General features: G+C 44.6%; 1 protein-coding gene across 1 annotated transcript in view; it reads right to left on the bottom strand.

The window, feature by feature from the left end:
• nlgn2a (neuroligin 2a) overlaps positions 1 to 24,933 on the bottom strand; it is a 195,931-nt gene extending 170,998 nt beyond the window's left edge. Inside the window, exon 1 of the mRNA XM_030076148.1 lies at positions 24,824 to 24,933. The gene's annotated coding sequence lies outside the window, so the exon portion shown is untranslated. The remainder of the gene's footprint in view (positions 1 to 24,823) is intronic.
• Between the last annotated feature and the right edge of the window lie 969 nt (positions 24,934 to 25,902).

The raw sequence follows: 25,902 nt of genomic DNA, 5'->3' as shown, positions 1-25,902 counted from the left end.
GAGAAAAAGCGAGAAAGAGAGAGAAAGCAAGAGAGAGATAGAAAGAGAGAGAGAGAGAGAGAGAGAGAGAGAGAGGATTGATGGGTTTAGGAGGCGGAAAGCCATAAAGAGGCAGAGGTCTATTAAAAGTGGAGTGGTGGGACGTACACGGGTGCAGCAGTGATTTAAATTAAATGCGTGTGTGTGAGTCTTGTGCTCTGCAGTGTGTGTGTGTGTGTGTCTCTGCGTGTCTTTTCGTACACTGGGCTGTATGTTTGTCGGTTTTTGTAGCGTCAATCTGTGTGTGACTGTGCTGTCTTTCTCTGTGCTTGCGTGTATCTGTGTGTGTATTTCTGTCTGTTGAAGCTCTGCGGTGTGTGTGTGTGTGTGTGTGTATGTGGCACGTGTTTATCTGTGTGTCTGTTGCTCTTTGTGGTGTGAGTGTGTGTGTGTGCTACTGAGTCAATAGCCTATTGGAATAATCAGCCTCTCCATTTGAGTGTTGGTTAGCACTGGGAGAAATTCACCAGAGCCCACACCTCTAACACACACACCAGCAGAGAGGTGTGTGTGTGTGTGTGAGCAAGGGAGGTGGCGAGGCGATGAGATGTGGAGAGAGAGGAGTAGACAGAAAGAGTGATAAAGGAATAGACAGGAGGGTGAAAGTGACACTGCCATTCAGAGTGGCTCCCTGCCAGCTGACCACAACAACTGAGTCTATTTCATCCAGCGGCACTGGCTTGTGCAGGAATAATGAACGTGTTTGCATGCACACCATACTCCACCGAGCAGCTCAAATCCTGATTAAGGTTTTATTCAGGATAAACTGTTTGTATGAGTCGGCAAATCTCAATATCAAACATCCCATCAATCAATACCCTATGGGCACGAATAAACATGTTTCGCAGAATTCAGACCGCAAAAAGCAACAATAAGGCTCAATATCCAAGCTAATATGGTCATTCCACATTGTGGTTTTAATATCTGGATATAGATATGACCAGGTTGATGTCACATACATGTAACATGAGATTTCAAAAGTGTTGATGAAAATTCAGGTCAGTCAGTCAGGCAGAAACACTTGGCTGTTTGATACCTTAAACTTCACCCCTGCAGTGAAAAACATTCTCTACAAAGCAGCTTCTCCTCAATAAAAGCAAGTGTAAGTTGTATTATGGTGAAAATTTAATGCGCTGTGAATCTTCCTACCTTAGATGTGAATTTACACACAACTCCTACAGCCTTCTTGTATTCAGAAATAATTTATATGACTTTTCATGTCAACCTCTGAGGAAAGGCTTGTTTTTTTTTTTTATGAACACTACTGAAATACAAAACACATACAAAAATACAAAAACAGAGACTTTTTCCACAGTGAATAACGCGCAGGTATTGATTGTTGTAATCAGATTACTGTGGTCACACTGCAAAAACGCAAAATCTTACCAAGATTATTTGTCTTATTTCAAGTCAAAAATGTCTTATTCCTAGTCAAAATATCTCATTACACTTAAAATAAGACATGATCACCTCAGAAGTAAATTGTTTTTAGACAAAATTTGCTTGTTTCATTGGCAAAATTTGCCAGTGGAAAAAGTGAAAATTCACTTGAAATAAGTGAAAATTAGCTAGAAACAAGAAACAAATTTTGCCAATGAAACAAGCAAATTTTCACTTGTTTCAAGCAAATTTTCACTTGAAACAAGAGACAATTGTCTAAAAACAAGTTACTTCTGAGGTGATCATGTCTTATTTTAAGTGTAATGAGATATTTTGACTAGGAATAAGACATTTTTGACTTAAAATAAGACAAATAATCTTGGTAAGATTTTGAGTTTTTGCAGCGCATATTATCACATGTAATCCATTTCCTCCCCAGCCCGTTGCTGGCAGGCCCGGGTGTCTGTGCTGTCCTACCCTGTCTTTGCCCTTCAGTGCCCACTGATGCCCGGCCAAGCCTCACACAGTCCCGTCCCCCTGGGTCCGTTCTGCTGATGGCAAGGCCCACTAATATCTGCTTATCTCGCTTCCACACTGAGCTCAGACACAGGGAATATTGGTAATATCTGGCCAGGAGATGCCGAGTCAGGAGAAATCAGAGCCATAGGGGAGAAGTGGGCTGGCAATATAGGAGAGTCATCTAGAGAGGAGGGAGGAAACGCTGCCTGTCATGAGAGGGAGAGAGAGAGATGTGAAGTATGGCGTGGCATTTTGTTGTATTAGATGCTTCATTCCAAAATGAGATATCCACTGTCTGGGAAAAAAAAATGACACCTATGCCTACACAGTGATTAATTGCACAAAATTAAAACAGATTATAGTAGTTTTTCAAGCATAGTAGGTAATTTACATCCTTGGCTGACAAAATAGTAACACTGCTGACAGCATCCTCTGTATTTTAGGCTTTGGAAATGAACTCTTCACATACAATGTATCGCCCAGCATACAATTGAATCCTGTAGGAGAGGAGTCTGCACACTCATTGTTAAATTATTTGGTTAATGGTGCCTGTGGTGTACACACCATCATTAACAATGATGTGATGTAATTTATCATCACACAGAGAGCTACAGTAAGCCTCAGTGTAATTTTAGTATACGGACACTGTTATTTCCCTTCAACACGATAAACCCTTGAGACTTGTATTGTGATTTCTCAAGTTCTCTCCCTCACTTTTCCCAGGTCCAAACCAGCCTCGGACAACCCAGCGCTTGTTTAACAGTAGTTCCACCACCGGTACCACTGAACGCCTTCCAACCTGAAGAGCCAAACCTCCACCCACCATCCACTCCGATTCCTCTCCATGAGTCCTCATCACTAGTCCAGGGTAGCAGAGGGGCTGCTGGGGTTGTCATTATCATCTTTACATGAGGAGGTAAACACATGCTCCTTCTTAATCAACCAGGGGCCATCTTGACTCCAAGCCACTCTAAATCTTTCTGTCAAACCACTTGCGGGCTGGCAGGTTTGGAGTGAAGAGCATGAAGAGAGGTATTGAGCCTATGTGTGTGTGTGTGTGTGTGTGTGTGTGTGTGTGTGTGTGTGTGTGTGTGTGTGTTTTGGAAGATGAGATGTTTTTTTGGGTCTCACCAAATTTGTACGTGTATGTGTGCTCATATGTTTGCATTCTGCCTTCCCATACATGTTTGAGTTTGTGTCTGTATGCATTAATGTGCTCATTCAACCACATTTGTGTGGGCCTATGTGATGTCTGCACACGTGTGTGCGTGTGTGTGTGTGTGCCCTGCGGGGGCCCCCAGACACTCTCTAAGTGTGCACTGGTTGCCAGGGCTGAGCACCACAGTGCTCTGCTTCAGCAAATGAAGAGACTGGCAAAGCTAGTTCCATTTAGGCCAACATAAGAGCACTCAAGCCACAGCACCAAGATGATGTGAGGAGAGACACTTTGGAGACAGCTGCTTTATCAGACTTGTTTTTAATAAGACACCAAAAACGTTCCAAAGTCAAACGCACTAAATGCACATGGACGTGCACGCTGCGCCATAAACCAACTAACACACCACACAAGAGGCAGGGTTTGACATCCCTGGACTCGCTGACCTTGAAGTCACACACTCCAGCCATGACGTGTGAAAAACACCTGTTTCATAAGCTAAGGTGTGACTTTGCCATCTCACTGTGCTGTGTGTCATCACTGCTGAGGGCCCTAATCCGGTATAAATGTGTGCATGTTTTTTTGTGTGTATGTGTGCACACATGCATGCATGTGAGTCAGCACGTGAGCCTGCCTGTACTCTCAGTGAGAACTCAAGCTTCTGTGCTCCTGCTTATGTACACTTATCTGTGTGTTCTCTGTGTGTTCTCTCTCATGTTCCAGCTTGGCATGTGTGCTTAAATCAAAGTTTGTGCACAGGCTTCCAATATGTGTGTGCATTTGTACTTATATGGCCGTGTTCTCCAGGGCTCCATCCCAGGGCACAGCAATCGATTGGTACGACGACAGGCAGGGAAGTTATTGTTGGTGGCGCCAGTGTTGGGTCCCACAGGCGCCGCGGCGACAATGACCTGGTGGAGTCGGCTCATCCAAAACTCATAAACAAAGAACACTGACCAATAACTTTAATAGAGTGGAGCTACAAAGAGCCTGGCAACTCGTAAAAGGCAGGACAATTAATGCTGGCTCTAATAAAAGTGTAATGAAGAAACAGGCCCACCTGATGAGATAGAATGCGATGTACTTATTTTGTGTGTTAGTCTGTGTGTGTGGTTAGAAGCACAGATAATACTGGACTGCATTTTTGCTGTTTTTTTTTTTTTTTTTCTGCATCATCCTGCGATGTCTAATTTCCAAACCTGTTGTAATGCATGCTGTGTACTCTGCGAACTCTCGACCTGTGATGCCAAGCTGCATCAGACTGCTGAAATACAAACTACATGCCCGACTGCCGACATGTTCAAGAACTGTGGACGACCTGCTGTTTCACTATCCTGACATTAAAATGCTTTTGTGTGCATATTTTTCCTCCAACACCAGTACAACAAACACTGCCCTGTATTGTCACAACATCTGTCTTGGCCTAGATAGATAGGGAAAACATAACTTCAGCTTATTGTGCTGCATACTGCCCTACACAGTGTGTGCTGCATTGATGGCTATGTTTATTTTTAATAACATTTACATTACCCACTCATCTCTCAACATTATCTGTTGTGTTACAATTGGACCACAATTTGCCTTTGCCTTCAAATGTGGTGTCCGTTGTGTGTTGGTTGATGTCTGTTTGCTGCAACACAGCTATTCTTTTCCATTACAAAAGCAATTTCCAACGTCTTTCTGTTCTATTCTACCCCATGAAAATGCCCAGATGTTAAACTGTTACGCGTGTTTGGCTGAGTAACTACTGGAAAAACACTAATGGGAAAGAAACAAGATACAAATCTACCCATAATGCTGTGTGACAAGACATGATACAACAAACACCAACACCACCATGTTCACATAAGCGATTAGGTATGGTTTGAGTGTAGTATGCTGAAATGGTCATGTGGCATGGTGATATTTGTCTACATTATATCCTAGCATACTGCTCAGTCTGACACTCATCTCTCCTGTACTATCACTTCCTCTCTCATTGCTTTCCAGTCAATCTCTACCTGGCACCGTCTGAGCGTTTTGTACCCAGCAGTTCCCTGGAGATGGCCCACTATGTGGTCCCTCAGATGGCCTAACTGATCTGCTGATTGGCACAAGTAATGAGACTAATTGCGTGGGCCCCGTTGGCCGATGGCTTCCCGGCGTCGTCGGCTCCCTATCGACTGGCTTGGCCCTTTCCTCTCCCTGCCCCTCCGGACAGAAAAACGACAAATTCTCAACCCGCTGACGTGCTCTGGCTGGGAGGGATAATTGGGAGACAAATTAAGCCTTGTCATTTTTCCAGAAAAACAGGAGAGGCGGATGGAGGGAAGATAACAGCGTCCTGGCGGTCATTTGTTTGACAAACAGATTGGTACATGTGTGCATTTCCATGTGGGTGAGTGACGTTCTCTGGCCTAGTTTCAGAGCATGTATTTATCTGTGTGTTTGCGCGCACAGCAGAGCTCAGACGGGCTGTGTCATCCCTAGCATGACATCTGCCACGTGCTCCCTCTAACTCTCTGTCATCCAGCACCCTCTGACCTGACCCACAGTAGCCTGACAGCATACACTGTACATTGTCACAGCAGGCCTGCGTGATATAGCCTACGTTGAGTTAGAGACAGAGATGAAGATTACAATGCTGGGGATGTTTTTTGTGGATTCATACAATGTTTTGTACCATTTTTTACACTTGAAGGTGCTATGCGTAGCATTTTTGAATGTCAGTAAATCTTGGTTGAAGTAATTGTGACATGAATGAAACCATGGTCAAGATGACTGGCAACTCACACCAATGGTATGGTTACTGTTAGTGTTTTTCAAAATTAAGACTATGGGCCCTATCTTGTGCCACCCGCTGTCCGCTGCCACTACCCACTACCCGCAAATTGAGGATTTAGGAGCTTCCGCTATCCCTAAACGGTATCTTGCGCCACCCGCTACCCGCTATCCTTATGCCGAATCCGTCATTTGCGCCTGGAGGTGTGTTCGTGGGCGTGTTTCATGCGCTATCCCTAAAGTTGCTATCTTGCGCACACACTTTAGGGAAAGCGGATAGCGGGTGGTCCTGACCACCCGCTATCCGCTACCCGCTACCCGCTACCCGCTATCCGCTATCCGCTATCCCTAAAGTTTGGGCTGTTAGGAGAGCGCGCCCAGGCGGCTTCAATGCGCGCCCCGACGGAGCCTCACCACACACACGGTCGGACTGATACCGGGACGCCGCCGGAATGGACTGAGTATATTACTCATATAGACTGTTTAGAGGAAAGACTGTTTTAATTGGACACTTACGCCAGCACGTTTTATTGTTTTATCATAAGCCAGCAGCTGTGCTATATTTTTATTTTTAATATTTTATTTGCCCAATCTACCTTGTCAATAAATTAGTTTACACATAGTTCCACCTCTGCCTCTTGTGTGTGTGTGGTGTGGCCGGGGATTTTACTCAATCAGTACAACCTTGTGACACGTCCACTTGGACACATGTGGCTCCACCTCCTGAATTAACTCGCCTATAATATAATATATAATATGTATATAAAGCCAACTTGCTTTAGCCTCAGTAGAAGCCCTGAGAAAATCTACCTCCTTCTCTCCATCGCGGGTTTAGGATTTAGGATTTAGGATAGCGCATCCTGCCCTTAAAGGCAATGGCACCTGGCACACTGATTGGTTTAACTGGCATAACGCCCAAAACACGCCTATTCATAATATAGCGGGTAGCGGAGGTGTTTTGCGGATAGCGGGAGGTGCGCAAGATAGCAACTTTTACGGGGGAACGCCTCTTCCTAAATCCTAAATCCGCAAATAGCGGGTTTAGGGAGTCTGGCGCAAGATAGGGCCCTATGTCTTTGTTGATTCCTCGTGAATGAATTAAGACTGCAGCCTTATTGTTTCTTCTTTCTCCTTGACTTTACTGAAGAGAATTAATTTGTTCAAAGTGATTTTACTGTCAGCCTTTCACTCCCTCTGCCATCTGCCTTTGTCAGAAACTGAAAGCTTAAGTTCCATTTACACAAAACAGTGCTCTTTTATTTTTTTGTGCAAAGTAGCAGATTTCCCATCTGACCTAGTGGCACCCAATGTAAAAAAGCAGTGTAGAGGCCTCCAGTCTTCCACGTGGTGGTCTGGTCTGTTTCTAATAATTACATTTGAGTCTCAAAATTGATGCAGTATCTATTTATTGACATTAATATGTTACATGTACCTTTAAACGTGAAACACTGCGTAAAGTCAACAAATCGACTAATTTCTTTTCAAGGCAGAATGTAGGTTTGCACAAACGTGGTCTTCTTACTATGAAGGTTGCAGGCTCAAGTTTTATATGTTAATGGTATTAGAAGTTAGAGTTTAGGTTATGTGGTTTCTAGCTTTGGGCAGGGTGTTGAAGTTCACAAGTTTTGACGGAGTTGTCCTCAGCAAGAGGAACTGCAGACTGTGTAGCAGTGCAAGTGTGTTATGGTTAAGGCAATGGGCCAGAAACAAATGTGGTATTAAATAAATGTATCTCTTTGATAACTATAATACCATACTCTAATCTGAAGCTGAGTATGAAGCACTAGAGGCTTGTTTAGGAGGTAATGTGTAAACAAAGTGCTTTTAGTTCATCTTTAGTAATAAAATTTTCAGAAGGCAAAATGATCAAAGTCCAATCAAATCACAGCAAGTAAAATCTGTTCGACTGCAATCATATTTCAACATTGCCGCTTTGATTTTTACTGCCTTTTCTTCATATACAGTGTAATCACCGAGCATTTCACTTGAATTGTGCCCTCCAACTGTTCGACTCACATAACTCCCACCCATATTTCAGTGCCAGCTTTCAATACTTAAAATGCATCATCAAACAAATTGGTTTTATTTTATTGCTTCTCAAAATCAGTCATTATTTGTTTTGTTGCCTTCAGCTTTACAGCACTAAAAAGAAACATTTTAGCTGTTGGCTACATCAGTGGTTCCCAAAGTGGGGTCGGGGCCCCCTTGGGTTCCTTCAAAGAGTGCTCGGGTATCCTCAGCAAAGTGTTAATCTTATTTCATCCTCTACAAGTCAGTACAATGACAGAATATTGGATAAACACTTTAATTATTGGTTCCACTCTCTCCACTGTTACCTCCCCAAATATAATATAAATGGTGTTTTCAAGGTTAGATCTAAAAACAAATGTTATTAAATTGGCCTCTATTTGTTGATGCACGTCTGCTTGAGGGCCACTGTAATGAAAAGATTTGGGAATCTGTATGGTTATATAACAGACACACAACCCACTCAAACCCAACTCAAAACAATAACTGCACCCTGCTTCAGCGCACATTTCTAACTTGTAATGATTTTCTTGCTCAGCGGTGTGTTTCACCTTGTTTCAGCACTGTTCTATCCAAGAAAGAGCTAACCAAGGTAACATGATTGTTGTAGCCAAATGCCAAGCAGCCTCTTCTACAAACACATCCACTTTACCCATCACAGCTATTCCTGTAAACAGTCCCCTTGGTGATGGGAGAGCCTTCAAATTTTCTTTGACCCAAAATGATGTCTCCCCAGGCATCCTCAACACTATCAAGGCACTCTAATCTCACAACACGTTGATTCATATACTTTTCTAACAAGAAACACATTGTTTTACAAAAAGAAAGTACAAATATGATCATTCACCTGATAAATAAAGGTCATGAGTTTATTTGCATATGCTTTCATGTAGTATTCCAGTGCCCACAAAACTATGTCACTGTTTTTTTTATTCTTCTGAAATTCTATCCAAAAAAATTCAACCTCACACACACTAACCCATTTCCCTCCACACAGAGGCAGCAACTGGAGAGACAGCCAAACCCAAAGCCACACATCATTTAGTATTCAATATTACTGGGTTCCAGCCTGTTCTTAATGGTTGTTGCAGATGATTGTTAATGCACTAATTGCACATAACCATTGACTGCTATTGGTTCTGTGGCTATAACTGAAGTCTCAGTGTTAATAGCTATGATTTTATAGCCCATTTGCATGGTACCCCTCCTCTATATTGTTGACCTAATATTTAATTGGAGTGACCGGGCCAAACGTGTGTTACTTGAGATCTTGTTTACTCTGGGCCCATTGTTTGCACAAGCTTCTTAAGGTTTCTTATTTGTTGTTTTTTTTACAGAATGCAAGTCCAAGTCGTTGTGTTTTTGTCTTTATGGTTTCAGTATGGATGATAGAAGGCCGTGTCTGCAATGTGGACGCACTCAAGGACAATGCTGTAGTCAGGTTGTAAACCACAGTGCTATGAGTGTGTGTGTGTGTGTCTGTGAGTGTGAGTGTAGGTGGCTGTATACCGAACTCATAAACAACACGCGAACACAGGTACAGACAGGACCCCGATCAAATCAATGCAGGTTCAAAGTCTATCACCCAAGTGTGTGTGTGTGTGTGTGTGTGTGTGTGGGTGAGCAAGATCACTGGATCAATCCACAGGGGAAGAAGGTTGACAGAATAACGACCTGTCCTCTGTTTTCATCAGCCTCTCTCTCTCTCTCCCCCTTTCCCTCTCTGTATCCACATCCTCTGCTCTTTCATTTCTCCCATCCAGCCCTCCCTTTCATTTGCTCCTCTCATCCACAACGTCCTCTTCTTTCACCCTCTTGATCCATGCCTCCCTCATTCACCTCTTCCCTTTATTCCTGGTGCATTGGTCTCAGAATAACTCTTCTCGTCATCTCAAATTATTCCCCTTCATTCTATCTTTTCTTCATCTTCCTGCCACCCTTGATAATCCTCTATTTCTCTTTTGTTGCCAATTGCTTTTTTTCCCCCTCCTTTCTAAACCCTTTCTATAAAATTCTCTTTTCAATCCACCAACCTCCACCCCCAATACCTCAAACAGTCCTTTCTTCGATGCATCATTCATGGTTTTGTTCCCTAATGCACTCTCTATCTCTTTCACAGCCTCACTATCAAATGTTCATCATTTGCTTTTATCCAGTGTTCCAGCTCTCCCCTCCTCTCCCCTTGTAATGTCTTGTCTTGGTTTCACTTGCCTCTGCTTCTTGTGCCCTTCTATTTCTATCCATGCGGCAGGCTGCATCACTTCAACTCCTCCTCTTTCAACCTTCTTTCTCTCTCACCCTCTTTTATGCCCCTGCCCTCTCCTGGTCCATCTCTGTCTCACTCTCATTCCCTTTTCTATCACTTCCACTTTTCTCTTCCGTGTCTTCCTTATTCACCCACCCCTCTCATCTTTGTCCCTCTATTTTGCCTCCTTCACTTTCCCTCTCCCTCTGTCTGTCATTCCCTGAGGTGAGTGGCTGAGTGCTAATGCCCAGGTCTCTGTAATAGGGTAATCCTTTCACATCACAGCGTCAGCATCAGGCAGGCTACACGTCACTCTATAAAAGCAGTCCTTATCATTGAAATAGGCCTATAATCTCCCCCATCACACACCATTTGTGCACGCAGACACACACATACATGTACTCTGACCAAATGTCTCATCATCAAATGATGCAGCCATGGAGCAGCCGAGCTCCAAACCCCATTTTGTTTCTTATCGTCTAAGCGCCACTATCACTGGGAATGTTCCTGCATGGCGTTTACCTGCAGATAAACACGTAAAGGATGTTTATCTCCTCCACACTACACTTGGGAGACAGAGCCATAGAGGTTGTGTGGCAGGAGGGTAAAACAAATGTTCTACAAGAAGCAGATTTCAAGTCTGTGTCCATTTAAGTAATGTCACAACACAGCATTTAATGCTCAGTAACCATATTTGTGACAGTGTGTGCTGAGATACAATCATATTATTTTGCCACTTTGCGCTTACTGTGGTTCCTCATTGGCACTATATGAAGTGTTTGTAAAGAATACACCCACCTACATGTCTATGCACACACATAGGTACACACACACACACACACTCACACACACAGTAGTCTACTGGAGCAGAAACATCTGGGTTCCCGACTGCCAAGATCCTCTGGGGAGAGTTGATGTGTTGCTTTGACTGTCAGTGTCCACCTGTGCACAGAAATAGCTTGAAAAACACAATCTCTTGACAACACCTGCTTGAGCCTTACATAACTGCTGGAGGAGACCGCACAGCGATAATCAGAGGGTTTCACCAGCACGGAAAAAGGAGAGGTGAAACGCATCATACAGGTGAGGAGAGTATGTGTCTGAGCCTCTGTGTGTATGTGTGTGTCAAACAAGACAGACGAGACAGAGGATCAGACTACATGCATGATATTTCAGCATTCTGAATGAACATTTGCTTGTTTACATGAGCGCAAGTGAAGAGATCTAATAAGACATGTGTTTGCACGCACCGAAGAACTGAATCCAAATAGAATGTCTTTGACAAGGAGTTGATATTTTTTTTTAACACTTTCAAAAACTCATTGTTTTAAGCCTTCTGACCATCAAAGCATACTTTGATTTCTCAAAGTTTTCCACAAGAAAGTTATATTGCCGTTGGTCCAGCTGTTTTGCTTTAGTTTTGATGTAAATGCCCCTAAATGGACAAACACTCAGTTCAGCGTGGCTACCAACTACTAATATTCTCCTGACTGAACAGTTTATTGAAGGTCTATCCAATGCCCATTCATATTAAATGCAATTTCAGTGGAAATGGCTTAGTCAACTTTATTTGATATGGTTTTGAGATCTGTGTGTGTGTGTGTGTGTGTGTGTGTGTGTGTGTGTTTGTTTTGTTTTGTGTTTTCATTTTTCTGAAGAAACTATGGCAAACTAGGGACACAAAAACAGATAGATGGATAGGGAAGGGGGTGATGGCAGAAAGGAAAACAAACCTGATTGCACACAGACAAACTGAGTTAACTTGTGTGTTTGTCATATTATTGCACTTCGCCTCATATCAGGTAGAAGCCCTGACTGATGTGTTTTGATAGAGCGTGGTACTTAGGGCGACCTTTCAGAAGAAACTAATATTCTCCTTGACGACAATGGGACCGAGGCATAATGCCTGTGAACTTGTCAGTGTGCCTCGCCTGAGAGATCGGCAAGCCTGCCATTGATGTGACATTTGTGCCACAAAGCGATAAATGGATACGACACTGAACTGTATCACTTATAAGCCACTGAAAGGAAAGCCTGCATGTGGTATGTATCTGGGTTGTATGTGTGCGTGTGTGTGTGAGTGTGAGTGTGAATGTGTGTTAATTAGATCATATAATGCTTACAGAAAGTACTATGCATGCCTGAGTGAGCTTATTATGTGCTAAGTGTGTGTGGGTGTGCTTTGTTTGTCTAAATGCATTTGGTGTATATTCTGTGTGCAAATGCTCAAATGGTTAGGTGTGCTGAGATTGTTTGTATCATGGAAGTGTGTGTGTGTTTGTGTGTGCACATTCAAAATGAGTCTTTCAATATGCATGTCCTCAGCGGGCCCAATGCGTGGTGCTCAATCTGTGCAAGTAATATTGGTATTCAAGTGTGTGTGTGTGCATAGAATCACAACACTTGTGGGTTTGTTTACAAAGTAAACGTGTATGTAAATGTGTGCTATAGTATATCCTTGTAGCTAGTGTGCTGGCTTAGTATGTGTTTGCAGTGTGGAAGTTGGAGAGGGTTTGTGTATCACACACACACACACAAACAAATGGATCTACCCATTCAGATTAAGAGCTCAGAGGGTGTAGAATCTTTCCCTCTCTCTGTCTCTCTCTCTTCTTTGTTTGAGACTCTCTCCAGGGTGCTCTTCCATTTTTCTCAATCAAACTGGAGGGCCTGTTTATTTGTGGAGGGGTCTACGCTGGTGTCGTCCATAATGGGACATGCAGTGCTAATGATAATCCCGCAGCACAGCAGCCACTCCATCACTGACACACAGACAACTCGGTGAATGATGAGCCCTGCCTTGCTCCCAGCTCCATACCCATCATGCATCAGTTCTAGATGGCATGTCGCACAACCAAAACCAGCAGACTGGGTGTTAGTTCTGGTTTGGTGTGTCACTGTTCAACAAGGGTCGCTTTTTAGGATGGCGACGGAATGAAATGACTGCTGAAAATGTAATGTTGCGATCTTGGGGGAAAAAAATTGCCTGCCAGCACCTATTGGTCCAACAGAAAACAGGCCGTCAACAGCATGACACTCTTCATCCTCATCCTCTCCCTCAGTGCTCACCAGTGGAGGTCCCAATTCATTGTCATTGTGGAACGAGCTTTGTCCATTTGGTGTTGACCCTGTCTACATTTACTTTTTTCCCGCAGTCCACAGTTCGGATTCCATGTCCACGATTTTTATAGCTTCCTTTTGAATGTCGTGCTATTGATCTGGCACTGTGCGCTGTTGGCTGGGAGCTACACACCGACTGCCCAAGGCTGATGCCCAGAAACGTCCCGAGCTCAGCAAAACAAGAAAATCCAGGCAGATGGGCAGGGTCTCTGCAGATACACAAACCAGCACACACTTCTAGTGGGTTATAAGTGATGCTTGAGGGGGATTATGCATTGATATACATTGTTTGTTGTTGTTGTTGTTTTGTTTTTTTAGGAAAATCCTACTTAGTCTGCCTTTAATAACATTCAACTGAAAGCAGAGAGATAAAAAGACAAATATTAATACAGAAATGGCCATAACCATGAGATACAAAACCGAATGAAAACATATTTCTGCACCAGTGAAAAGGCAGAATATTTTTATGGCAGCAGGGCTTACACAGCTGAAAGCCAGAGGGCTTTTTCATCAGCCATGCAGCAGGTAAATAATATTGTAAATAGACTATGATCTTGGGTTAGCAAACTCAAGAACAACACACTTGGAGGGGCTCGGATGGGCTGACTGCAGACATCATAGGTATGCTCATGTGGCCTCTGTACTATTACCCCTGGGATAAACCTGAATGAGGTTTGATACTGGAATCTTTTCCAAGTCTAGTGCCCTTGACTTCAGTGTACACCCTTGGGAACCATTTCACTCCAATGCGTAAAACCACAATGTTTAACTTGTTCTCTGCCTGCTCTTGCTCCAAATCCCTGTCCTGTCGTGACTGACCTTGAAGTCTGGTTTTGACAAGAGCATTATAATAGCCTGCTATTATAATGTAATACCATTATAGCAACTGTACAGTAAAACCTTGTGAAGTCCAAAGTGTGCCTGGCAGATCAGATCATTCCCTAAAACATATTTACTCCTGCACTGCAGTGACAGCTATGGTGAAATATGCCCAGGGATAGTAAAGGTGCACATGTGTGTCTTTGTGTGTGTGTGTGTGTGTGTGTGTGTGTGTGTGTGTGTGCGTGTGTTTGTCTCAGGCCGAGCCATGAGAGCCACAGCTGCAGCAGTCAGCACTCCTGCGATGTACAGAGCGGTCAGAGACAGCGGCAAGGATGACAACTCTCCTTCATACAGCTTCACTCTCCAACACCCATGGTAATAAACAGCAGGTGACTGAACCTACTACTGTAACTCATTCTCATCACATGCCTAAAAAACACAGCAGGGGAAAGGAAAAGATGTGGAAGAGCAGATTTCTGACATCCTGCTTCAGCCACCTTGACAAAAGAAAAGACTTCTCTCTGTGTTTCCTCATGCCAACGGGTTCAGAATGACTTGCAGCCAGAAAAAAGACGTCTTGATTTCATACAACCAAAAATCTATAGTGTCTTTCTTTGGTATATTACCTGCCAATCAAAACCAGAAGGTCAAAAACTAGTATAGACCCCTTGAGTCGGATCTACTAAGTCAAATATGTTGGTAACTGCAGAATCTTCTCCTTCAAGCCTTAGCAACAGTAGCCTGCCACATTAATGGGAAGGAATCCATCCTCCACCCCCTGGGCATGCCCAGCTCTCCATCGCCCTGCAGACATTCTGTACCTTTTAATCTTTTTCTCTTTACTTCTTTTTTTTATTTCTAGATCGCTCTCCAAGGCCACAAGGGACAATGTTAGCTTCTGTATGTTTTTTATTGGTATTATAAGAGCTAGCCTCTCAGAAAAAAACAGCATGGTAAAGAGCCAATTCCAGGGGTCACAAAGAATAACAAACATGCATTCATACAAAATTGACCATATTTTCACTCTCCACTGTTCCATTCTATTTCTATTCCATTCTCCAGCTAACCACAGTATTCTGTTATGGCTCCTAGCTCAGTGGAAATTACCAATGGCCGAGTGCACGGTGGCAGACTGTGGCATTAGCTGTGGACCTCTGAATATGAATGGAGCATGTCACTCCTGGTGTGCTGGGCCTTTAAATCAAACCACCCACCCACACTGAGCCAGACCATGGACAACACATGTTGCTGGTTCTGATCCATTTAGCACTCCTACTCGCTCCATTAGGCCAGGATGAAGGCCAGTGGGAGGAAGGGAAGGGGGGGTCAGTATGAAATGAGAGGGAGATGGAGGAGGGTATAGAAAAGGAAGATTCCAAGGGTGTTGTGGCAAGAAGGTGGGAAGAAGAGGAGATACACTAAGATAGGAACAAGGTAGAGATGTGCAGAGTCATGGGCGGGAGAGAAGGGGTTGAAATGGAAGGGGGTTGATTGTGGATGGACAATAAAGGAGGTTGTGGTCAAAGAGGGAGGGGGTAAGAGGCGATGAGAGGTAAACAACACAAGGGCTAAGAGAGGCAGAAGGAGATGGATGAAAAATACTAAACACAGGATGCTGAAATGGAGGGGGAGGAGAGAGGGGTAAGGGAGGCCTCGCTCTGTAACGATCCCTGAGATCCTCCTAATTGGGCAAATCTCAGAGCAGCCACCCGGCACTCTGCTCTGGAGAAGAGGTCAGAGAGAGAGAGAGAGAGAGGGAGAGAGAGAGGGAGAGAGAGAGAGAGAGGGAGAGAGAGACAGAGAGAATATAGAAAGAAGGGGAAAAACGTTTCCAGACACAAGGGGGGTGCCATGAAAAGGTTGAGCTATGTGAGTCTAATGAATTGAGGGGTTGTACAAGTGCAGCACTGAACTCCGTGCACCTCCATGCTCCCTCCTTGCCATCCTCTTCCATCGCCCCCCCTCCAACCCTCACTGCCCTCCCATCTAAATCTATGAGCAGCTGATTCCGCAGAAATGGTGAAAAATACCTTCAGCCCCAGAGGATGACACGGCAGGGGCTGAAAGTGGCCCAGGGTCCTGGTTTGTAACTGCCACACAACCAATGAAAGGGTGACAATTGGTGAGGCAAGGGGGAGAGGAAGAAGAGGAAGGGGGGGCGAGAGGAGGGGAGTGCTCTATGAGGGCCTCTCTAGAGGACTAATTTATGAGCCTCCTGATCAATGGGTTAATTAAGTGGAGAGAGCAGAAAATGGAGAGGGCAGGGGCTGGCCAGAGTGGCCAGGGGCAAAGAGGACAGGAGGGATGGAGGAGAGGAGGATGGGGTGAAGGGTAACCACAGGAAAAGAAGAGAACTTTTGGTTATTAAAGGTCTGTAGGCTGCTGAACCCATAGTGGCTTTGATTCAAATCCTCTTGTGCTCTTAACAACACCGACTGGGTCCCTCCATTAGTTCCCCGATGGGTTCTTCGTCATGTTCGTTGTGATTATGAACTATAGCACCCCTACCTGAATCAATACAACTCCACCTCTTCAGATTTGTCAAAGTCTGGCAAAATAAGATGTCAAGAACACAATCTATGGGGCAATCTTTCAAAGACCTTTGGAAAATCAATTCAGATGTTTACTTGTCAACAAAATCTCAATAAGAGGCATACGCATGTCAAGCACACCCACACCTGTCAGCCATGCTTGCACGGCACACACCCTTGCGGCTGTTACGTCCTCTAGGATGCGAAGCACGTTCTCCAGAGAAAGGGATCAAGCTCATCCTCTGAAATGTGTTTATTCCCCCACAAAAGAAAGAGACAGAGAAGAAGAAAAAACACAGAGCCAGGGAATCCTGCTGACTTGCACCTTCTGAATCACCCCGCCCAAACCCACCTTCTGCTATTCCCCTCCCTATCTCCAAGTCCCTGGAGTTTAAACCAAAATGGAAAGAGATCGTTTCATCTTAGCATCAGGGGAGTTCCGGCTGCTTTTTTCCCAGGTTTTCTTCGTCTCTGCAGCATTTCTTGTACCCCCATCCTGTACATGTTGTCAGGGGTGGGGGGTTATACAGGCTACGCTATCACTGCCCTGGCAAAGCAATCTCACCACTCATTAGCACTAACATGTGATCAAGGTCACTCTCCCTTGCCTTGCTAATTAATGTGACATTCCCCTATTTCTCGATGTAATGGTGAATCAACCCCTCTTTACTTGTCCCTTGCACATTCGTTTTATCTTTAAATATCTACATCCTCACTCCCTGTACACTTCATATCCTCGATTCTCTTATTTCAATCACGTTGGCTCTCTAAAGCTGTATCTCTGTAACTGTTCACTGTTACAACGTATCCAGGAACCTTCTTCTCTGCACTTCATTCGTTCTTCCTTACACCTTGGGTAAATTCCAATCAGTCAGTAGGGACCTGGGAAGGGCACTGCACAGGGAAGATGAGTCATTTTCAGCAGGCTTCTGTAGCCTCAGGGTAGCAGATAAGTGCACTTAATAAAGTTCGATATGAGTCAGAACACTGACATTTATGTTCCTGGTGCTGTGAGCTGCTACCTGTGCAAGTATAGTCTATGAAAGTCTGCTCAGGTAGGTGTAGGGCACAGGAGTGATCCCCACAGATTGGAACTTAGGCCTCTTTTGTAGTCAGTAGAGGAATTGCTTCAGCCTTGGGAGACAGTGTGAAGAGCCACAGATGAATGATTCAACCGACACGTATTGTTTTATATGAGGGATGGAGGATACACATGCTGCATCCTTAAATGTTGAGAGAAAACAAAAAGAAAGTGCTTTCCGTTGGGATAAATCGAAGGAGAAAGGCGTGGCAAAGGTTTTCAGGCACTTGCTCTTGTAATATGTGCATAGAGGCAGAACCTCTCGTTGTTGCTGCTGTTGTGTATGTGTGTGTGTGTGTGTGTGTGTGTGTGTGCATGTATTCCTGTTCATCCTGAGGGCTGCTGTTTTCTTTGCTGATTGTGACAATAACAGCAACGATCATTGCCTGCTCGGCATCATCGGGCACGAAAGTGTGACACTGCCATTCTGGTGCTCATTCATCACTGTCGTGCTTCTGCTTTCATCCCTAAGCAGCACACACACACCAAAATACAACCCGAATCTAGTGCACTAGCACAGGCTTGTCAAGGAAGATGCATCCTAATTCACTCTGTAGGTACAGGCTTATTCTATTCATTAGCTTCCGCCGTCACAACAGCCGAAGCCCGGCAGCCTAACAATGCATCAACTGCAGCTTGACGGTATACGGAAGCACTTGAAATGGTCCATTTGTTTTGAGGAGGGGGCTTTCAGGCTCGAGGTTAAGTGCTTTGCTCAGGGAACCTTGAAGAAGTGACGTGCACATGTATACACACAGGCAGGCAAAAACAAGAACACAGCTACCTATAGATAGTCATAGCAGTGGAGCGATCAGAGACAGTGGAGCTGGAAACAAGTCAACCACAGCTCCTCCAGGCAGCAATCTTAACAGCCACACTGACCCCAAAGAGATGGACAGCAGAGCCTGTTAACTCTGCATTCTCAAGTGCTGCCATTAGCCAGTGGCACAGACCATGCCTCAAACCCAACCATCGCAACCCACTGCCACTTATGTCAACAAAAAGGACATCAAATGGATAACGGCCTACCCTGTATTACGGGACAGCCACTGGCCATGCCGCGACGGTAGCTCATTATGGTTCACTGACTGAGACCAGTGCTCACTGTGTGCGTGCATGTGAGTGTGCAAGTGCAAGAGAGAGAGAATGTGTGTTTATAACAACTCTCATCATTATACAGTGCAGCTACAGTGATAACACTTCAGCATGTTGGCCAACACAGCCGCTGCTGCTGCTGCCTGTCCCAGCATTACCATTCAACTGGTCCTTCTCTAGCTAGTTGTTAAGGCTTCGGCTGACAGCCCATACTAATATGTGTGGTGGTGTGTCAGCCCATACTAATGTGTGTGCAACAGCAGGGAAGAGGTAGCATATAGCGGATGCTAGCAGAGCAAAATAGAGATGGTGTGTTGCAGTGTTCCTCTCTCGCTCACTCTCTCTCTGCTGTACAGTACTGTATATGCTGCTACCCTGCTTGGCTTTCTGAGCTTCCTCCTCACAATTCCTCTGCTCCTTTCCATTTCATGTGACATCAGCGGCCACTTGCCGTTCAGAGCACATTCTCTCTTTTCTCGCTGTACGTGTCCAGGGTAAAAGGGTAAGATTAGGGGCCTGCCTGTCTGCCTCCAGGTGATCCAATGCTTGTTTGCAATGCCGAGGGTTTACCATACCATTCTCACTAGGAAAGAGGCTATTCCTACCCATGAGATGCCATCAATACCATAACTCACTCAATTTCCCTACAACCTTCCCAATCGATGGCTGTACACAATATGTGGGAGGTGCCTGTGCATGACAATGCAGATATATAGCACCTAATGTGTAGAAGTGACAGGCAATGAGACTGTATTACATGATGCAGAGGGAACAAAAAGGATTCCTTTATGAAAAAAAGGATTTTTAATAAAGGAATATTACATAAAAGTATTAATCTCCAATGCCGTGTTGCTGTGAGATTGGTGCATGAAATCCCTGGGCTATAGGGAAGAGGACAGGAGTGCAAAGGGGCATTAAGAGGAAAAGAGCAGGCAGGTAGAATACCCAGGGATAGGTGAGAGATATACAAGGAAGTCACTCTGTTGCCAGGGGGATGATCTGCACTGCTCAGGGTAACATGAATGATGACTGTCAGTCAATCTGATTGGCCAGAAAGCAGTATGTAACTAATCCTGTCTGTGGCCGGCTCCAGTGCTCTTTGATTCCATGGCATCTGGATCATGCTTTCTATTCAGGGCCTGACCTGCTAACATGGAAGAATAAAATCCCATTGTAGCCATGCACCTCCAAAATGAAGAGCAATTTATTTTTTTAAACCACTCAGCAGCAGTTTTAATCTTTGCTGGATTTCCGTTGTCAGAAGACAAGTGGGGCGGTAAGCAACCTGCTGCTTTATCAAAATGGAGAGGGAAGCTGGTAGCTCAGAGGAATCTGGCCAACGGGTGCTCTGGGTGGTTTCTCACTGTCTGTCTGTTTCCTTTTAGCTGTTATCTGTTTGAAGACAAGAAGAGGTAGGGCTTACTGCTCTTAGCTGGTGGTCGATCTGGTTCTACCAGGGGGTGAGGGAAGTGGTGATTTGAAGGTTGCCGGTGTTGGCTGGAGACTCAGGAAGTGAACCGCGGGTTTTTCTGTCAGAGGGGGGCTATGAGCATCTGACCTTGATCTAACCTTAATGAGCCCACCAGGGACACTGTAGCACTGCTTGCTGCTTATTGACAGATGACACAAAAGTTTAAAGACAAAAAGAGGAGGAGGAAGAAGATGAGGAGAAATGTTCAGAAAGAAAGTAAGAGAGAAAAGCAGTAAACTATAAGGCAGAGACAAAGAAATAGACAGAAAAAGAAAGACAAACAGAGACTGAGCGAGAAAGACAGAAACCGGAGACAGAGGCTGTGAAGCTGAGACATGTAATGGCTCTAACCTCTCGTCTCCATCCTGCACCCCGGAGAGCAAAGATCTCATTCAACATGCCCAGACAATGGAGAGAGATGGGCCGCTGCGGAGGGACTGTGGGAGACCAGCACTCCAAGAGAATTGCCAGAAAACAGACACACTGACAGGCTGAGGCGGAAAGAGGATGGAGGCACTCATCTAAGAGAACAATCCTCCTCAAAAATATCCTACTATTATTTTTGCCTTTGCCCTCGGTAATTCTGAACAAAATTGTCAGATTCATGAAATTCACATCATATGATACAAGTGCACATACACTACATAATACTGAGCTGCATCATAATGAACAAAAAAACGCAAGACGTGTAGACAGTCTCTTTTATCTGCAAAGAAATGTGTAAAAATGAGATGCTAATGCTTATGCTTAGGTTTGCTCATTTTGAGTATAATGGAACATTTTCTCAGACACAACTTGCAGGGATTCTGCACAGCACCACAGAATATTGTTTAAAGGGCTCACTGCTATAAACAAAAAAATGCAGCCTCTTGCAATTTAGACATTGCAGTAGTCAATATAGTGATGTCGGTTGGTATTTGATTAATTGTGCAGCCTTAACATACAGAGACATGTGGGAGCTGAGGAGCACATATATACACAGTAGTAAAAACAAAGCACAGACTGCAGGTTTGAAAACAGTGGTCTTTGTGGGACTTATGCTACCAAAAAGGTGCTTCCATAGCAACGACACACACTCTTCTCAAAAAAACAACCGGGCTCCCTTTGAACCAAATGAATGAGTTGGCCACAAATTATAGAAATGGATTGAGAAGAGAAACACACAAATACACAGATGAGGGATAAAGGCGACAAAGAAGTCACATGGAGTATCTGTGCTCTTAGAACAGCATGGAGTCTTGGCTGAGGAAGGGAAATAATTTCAAAAGTCGATTTAATGTAATGGGTAGAGAGGGGTAGCCTACACATTGCGGCAAACACAGAAAGAAAACAGGGAGATTACATGGGGAGATAGACACAAAAGCATGAAGCAGAGGCACACTCCCATTGTGAACAGCTTGTTGTCCATTACCAAGACTGGCTTTATACAGAAGGATCATCCATTGAAGGGCTATTCCACTTAATCAGCATTATTTTACACAAGAAAAGCAGTGAAGCATCAGACAAACCATCCACAATCAAGACTGAGTCCATGTGATACTGCGTGAGGTGCAGCAGTAATGGAGGTGAGATCACAGCAACAGGCACACGTCATGAAATCACGCAAATTATTGAACTGAAACAGCATAGCCCAAGCACCAAAGGAAAGCAGAATTATATTTGTGAGTGTGTATGTATGTGAGTGTGTGTGGTGTGCCAGCAATTAAGAACAATAAAAAAATAACAGCCAGAAAATAGTTTACATCAGAGTAACATTTAGGCTTCTTTACATAAAGGGTTATTACTGGGGTTAGGTTTTGAATTAGGGTCAAGGGTAGGAGACAGTTTTTACTTATGTAGTCGTGATGGTTAAGGTTCATGCAAGGTAAGGCCTGCAAGAGAATAGAATGCTCTCACAACTACAGTGTGTGTATGTGCCTGTGTATGTGCGTTTCAATTTACCACTGCTGGAAAAAAGAGCAGAGCTCATGGAAACATCAAATGTGCAAATCGGGGGCTGAATTAGTCATTCATACTTCTTCAACCTCATCCATACAGTATGTGCACTCAGCCAGCAGTGATGAAAATATCCTCCTGGCACCTGCAAAGCAATGACTGACCCACAGGCCTCCTAGAAATTTGGGTTGTTAGCAACACAATTTTTCAGTTGTTCAACTAAACCGCCCCTGCCCCTGAGGGACGAAACATAAATAATATGCATCATAGCACCTCCGTGAGGATACTTGACTTCAGCCTGTTTCAGCTTCACCAATTCATTTCCACTCTGCTGGACAAACACTTAATTTGGTCAATATTCATGAGATGATTCTCCAGCTCCTCACATCAATATATCAACTGTCATCATCCTGGGGATTTTTTTTTTTTTTTCATGACTCTGTACACACATGTCTCTCTAAAATTAGCAGCGACGGCTGTCATTTCCACACTAAAGACCAGCTTAAAAACCATTCTGACCAGCCAGGGGACCTGCTGTCATCAACACATCTTGACTCCAGTAAAAATAAATAGCGGGGTACAAAATTAGCAGCAGAGCATAGGCAGGTAGTGCTTCTGAAGATTGTCAAGATGGCCATTTGAACTCCCCCTGTCGCAACACCAGCCTCCATCTGTTGAGTGCTTAGCGACCCGCACTAGGAGCCATCAATCTACCCGGTGACATGCTTTGAACGACTCAGCGCCATCTGCCTCCAGCTTCTCTGCACCTTGCTTAGGATGGATGGTGTTGAGCAATGTTTTTAGGGGTCTTGCACACATTTGGTTAAAACACATACAGTCAGGGACACACAAAAAAACTGTTAAAAAGTCTGTATGCAGCATGCCCACACACAAACACACATAAACACACACAGAGCATGTTGGCAGAGGCCCTCTCGATAAGGCCACCTGTCCTATGTGTTTTAGTCAGCTCATTATAAATCAATTAGAGTGTATCCACCCGCTGTTGCTATATGAATAAACAAGACGTGCCATGTAGAATTGCTGCAGAGATACTCTACGGTGTCTCTCCCGCTCTCCTTCCTCTCTTTCTCTCCCATTCTGTGTGTCTCTCAGCCTCTCACCAACACATACAATCACTCTACACACTACATTAGTACACTACTATAATCCCCCTTAAACATCTCCACAGGTCTTCAAAGTTTCCAGCAAGCCACAGTTGAGATAAATAACAACTCCTTTGTGACAACATCTATTCAGCACAAGGACAGTTGCACATTTTTTCCCCCTGCCTCCATTAAAATGCTTTCTCCCCAAAGAGGAGCTGTCCCTATCTGCTATATAGGGCAGGCTGGCTGCCTGAGCCAAGGAGAGAGGCTGAGCTGAGCTGAGCCGAGCTGCCTTCCCCTTCTCGTCGCCGCAGATAAGAACAGAGGTCTTCTTGTCCCCGCTGAATTCTATCATCTAGCAGGCCCTGCCGCTCCGAATGCCCCACAACACCAGCCCCAGCATATAAATGCACCCCATTCTTTATGCTGTGTGTGTGACTCTGTGTGTGTGTGTATTTTTCTTGTGTGTGCGTGGGTGGGTGCATTTAGGGGCATATGTTCTCATAGTCATGGCGTTTCCTGGATTCCTCGCCTATGAAGAAGATGCTCACATAAGGGATGATAGGAATAGTGAAGGGGATAACTGTTGTGTATGTGTGTGCCTGTGTTTATGTGTGTGCGTGTGCATGTATGTGTGTGTGTGTGTGTGTGTGTCGCTCCAACCGCCTGTCTGCTGCACACAAGTGTGCTTCCTTGCAGAATTCCCTCTCCGCTCTTATTAATTTCACTCTCATTCAAGTTGATACAAAAAAGGGGGAGACGTACAATGATCCCCATGCACAGTGATTGATCCTGCATTGATGTAATCTCAAAGCACGCTGATTAATAACCTACAAATTCAGCATGTATGAGGACCTGAGAAATGAGCTCAGCCTCGCTGAATAGCAGCCTCTGTTCCTCTCATTTCACCAGAGCAGCTTTGAATCCAGGTCCTCATTAACGCTACAGAGGATGCATCGTCGCTGTTATGAGGAAACAGCTTGCCTGGACAGAGCACAATCATTCACAACAGGTTTCACATACTCAGACGGCAATATATACATACATACATTCCTCGTAGAGAAGTGTGCTCCGAAATGTGCAAAAATATGGCCAAAAATATAATAGTACATTGAGATGACATTCATTTGGACAATAGGAGATGCATTTTTTTCCTCAATGCAAATACAGCCCCCCTTCTCACAGTGCACTGTTGAGAACATGTCTCTGCAAGGATATCCAAATGTATGATTATATTAAACAAAATATATTTTTGGACACATTTGCCTCATTATTGTACATTTTGATTAACATTTCTAAGCATGTTGACACACACACACACACACACACACACACACACACACATATCTCAAACATATACGCGCACACACACACACACACACACACACACACACAATGAAGACTGCGCAATTAATAATAGGCTAAATTAGAATATGATGGTATAACAGGATTAAAAATCAAAGGCTCTTGGGACTGGACTTTGAGAAGCATCTCATCAGACTGAACTGGCATTATATGCAACCTCAGCCTACCTGTTAATTTGCGGTCCACGGGTGGTGGTCTTGGTGGGATGGGGGGTGCCACCTCTTGATTTTTTTTTTTTTTCCTGAGATTTCGTTGTCCACCTCCTCCTCGTCCTCTTCTAAAAACCCTCCGGTACGGGTAGATGTCAAACAAGCAAAAAAGAAAAGAAAAGAAAAGAAAACAAAAAACAGCTTATTTATACCAAAACAAATCAAAAACAAAAAATAAAAACAAAAACAAAACAAACAAAAAAAAATCCTCCGAAATCCCCCCCCGAAGTCTGTTTATCGACACCACCAACCCGTTCAATCCAACCGTGCCGGCAGGTGGGACCACCACATCATGACGGGTGACGATGACAGTGGAAAGTGAATACAAAGCTTTCTACTGCATTACACACCAGATACACACATGCAAGCGGGCTTTAGTATGATTCCTCATTAGAGTGTGCAGCCTCGGCTCGGTCCCCGTCCGTCTCCAGCCCCGCAATAAATTAATTAATTGTTTAGTTGACGGTCCAGTTTGCCTCGGGACGAACGTCTCTGTGGTTCTCGAGGCCCTTTGGCGACAAAATAACCCCCAAAATAGCACGACGCTTGCGAGGAATGAGCGGTTGACAGCGGCGAAGTGTCACCTGTGTTGGCCAGTGGTTTCAGCCCCTCAGTTTTTTTGGACGTTTTAAATTGGGACGTCGTCGATAAATCCTCGGTAAATCCCTTTAAGGACAGCTCCGACGCCGTGTGAACGCCGCCCCAGGCACCGGTTCAAGTCACGGCGCTAGCCTCGGCTCGCTTTGACCGGCCTCGGGGGTCGGTAACAGCGGTGACAGGCTGCGTGGTCCTCCGGTAGCCTTGAGAGAAAATACCGCTACTTGTGCCGATGCTGCTGCTGCTGCTGTGTGTCTGCTGCGACCGCCTCGGCTCTCTGTCGCCCGCGCACGTACACACGCACGCAGGCACGTACGCTCGTACCCGCCTGGAGTCGCGCGCCGCGGTGTCCTCCCTAGCAGGTTGGTCGCCGTGGCAACGCTGTCTCCTGACCTCAATATGGTCGCTTTGCCATTAAAATGTGCTGCGTTTACCTGCGC

Source organism: Myripristis murdjan, chromosome 18, assembly GCF_902150065.1.
Source record: "Myripristis murdjan chromosome 18, fMyrMur1.1, whole genome shotgun sequence".
NCBI lineage: Eukaryota > Metazoa > Chordata > Actinopteri > Holocentriformes > Holocentridae > Myripristis > Myripristis murdjan.
This window is presented reverse-complemented; position numbering and strand designations above follow the sequence as displayed.